Here is a 2,419-nt window from a genome sequence, read left to right as displayed (position 1 = left end):
CTCGGACAAGGAAAGGAGGGAGTCCTACTCCCGGTGGGAAGTAGGACTCCCCTTGGCGCGCCCCCTCCTGGCCAGCCGCCCCCTCCCCCTTGCTCCTTTATATACGGGGGCAGGGGGCACCTCTGGAAACAACAATTGATCATTGATCTCTTAGCCGTGTGCGGTGCCCCCCTCCACCATAGTCCTCCTCGATAATAATGTAGTGGTGCTTAGGCGAAGCCCTGCGATTGTAGAACATCAAGATCGTCACCATGCCGTCGTGCTGACAGAACTCTCCCTCGACACTCAGCTGGATCGAAGTTCGAGGGACGTCATCGAGCTGAACGTGTGCTAGAACTCGGAGGTGTCGTAGTTTCGGTGCTTGATCGGTCGGGTCGTGAAGACGTACGACTACATCAACCGCGTTGTTCTAACGCTTCCGCTTTTGGTCTACGAGGGTACGTGGACACACTCTCCCCTCTCGTTGCTATGCATCACCATGATCTTGCGTGTGCGTAGGAAATTTTTTGAAATTACTACGTTCCCCAACACTTTGATTAACGAGCTAGTCAAGTAGAGGCATACTAGGGACACTATGTATTGTCTGTGTATTCACACATGTACTAAGTTTCCAGTTAATACAATTCTAGCATGAACAATAAACATTTATCATGATATAAGGAAATATAAATAACAACTTTATTATTGCCTCTAGGGCATATTTCCTTCAGTCTCCCACTTGCACTAGAGTCAATAATCTAGATTACAAAGTAATGATTCTAACACCCATGAAGTCTTGGTACCGATCATGTTTTGCTTGTGGAAGAGGCTTAGTCAATGGGTCTGCAACATTCAGATCCATATGTATCTTGCAAATCTCTATGTCTCCCTCCGCGACTCGATGGCGGATGGAATTGAAGCGTCTCTTGATGTGTTTGGTTCTCTTGTGAAATCTGGATTCCTTTGCCAAGGCAATTGCTCCAGTATATTACAAAAGATTTTCATTGGACCCGATGCACTAGGTATTACACCTAGATCAGATATCAACTCCTTCATTTGTTGCTTCTGAAGCAGCCATATACTCCACTTCGCACGTAGATCCCGCCACGACACTCTATTTGGAACTGCACAACCTTACAGCTCCACCATTCAATATAAATATGTATCCGGATTGCGACCTAGAGTCATCTGGATCAGTGTCAAAACTTGCATCAACATAACCATTTATTACAAGCTCTTTGTCACTGATACGTCTCCAACGTATCTATAATTTTTGATTGGTTCATGCTATTATATTACCTGTTTTGGATGTTTATGGGCTTTACTTTACACTTTTATATCATTTTTGGGACTAACCTACTAACCGGAGGCCCAATCCGTATTGCTGTTTTTTTTGCCTATTTCGGTATATCGGAGAAAAGGAATATCAAATGGAGTCCAAACGGAATGAAACCTTCGGGAGCATGAATTTTGGAACGAACGTGATCCAGAGGACTTGGAGTGCAAGTCAAGAAGCTCCCGAGGTGGCCACGAGGGTGGAGGGTGTGCCCCCTCCCCCTCCCTATAGGGCGCGCCCCTGTCTCGTGGGCCCCTCGGGCGTCCACCGACGTACTTCTTCCTCCTATATATACCCATATACCCCGAAGCCATCAAGGGAGCCACCAAAGAAATATTTCCGCACCGTAACCTTCTGTATCCGCGAGATCCCATCTTGGAGCCGTCGCCGGCACTCTGCCGGAGGGGGAATCCACCATGGAGGGCTTCTACATCAAAACCATAGCCTCTCGATGAGTTGTGAGTAGTTTACCACAGACCTTCGGGTCCATAGTTATTAGCTAGATGGCTTCTTCTCTCTTTTTGGATCTCAATACCATGTTCTCCTTCCTCTTCTTAGAGATCTATTCGATGTAACTCTTTTTGCGGTGTGTTTGTCGAGATCCGATGAATTGTGGGTTTATGATCAAGTTTATCTATGAGAAGTATTTGAATCTCCTCTGAATTTTTTATGTATAATTGAGTTATCTTTGCAAGTCTCTTCGAATTATCGGTTTGGTTTGGCCTACTAGATTGATCTTTCTTGCCATGGGATAAGTGCTTAGCTGGGTTCAATCTTGCAGTGTCCTTTCCCAGTGACAACAGGGGCAGCAAGGCACGTATTGTATTGTTGCCATCGAGGATAAAAAGATGGGGCTTATATCATATTGCATGAGTTTATCCCTCTATATCATGTCATCTTTCTTGAAGCGTTACTCTGTTCTTATGAACTTAATACTCTAGATGCATGTTGGATAGCGGTCGATGTGTGGAGTAATAGTAGTAGATGCAGGCAGGAGTCGGTCTACTTGTCACGGACGTGATGCCTATATACATGATCATGCCTAGATAATCTCATAATTATTCACTTTTCTATCAATTTCTCGACAGTAATTTGTTCACCCAC

Source organism: Triticum dicoccoides, chromosome 5B (assembly GCF_002162155.2).
Source record: "Triticum dicoccoides isolate Atlit2015 ecotype Zavitan chromosome 5B, WEW_v2.0, whole genome shotgun sequence".
Taxonomy (NCBI): domain Eukaryota; kingdom Viridiplantae; phylum Streptophyta; class Magnoliopsida; order Poales; family Poaceae; genus Triticum; species Triticum dicoccoides.
This window is presented reverse-complemented; position numbering follows the sequence as displayed.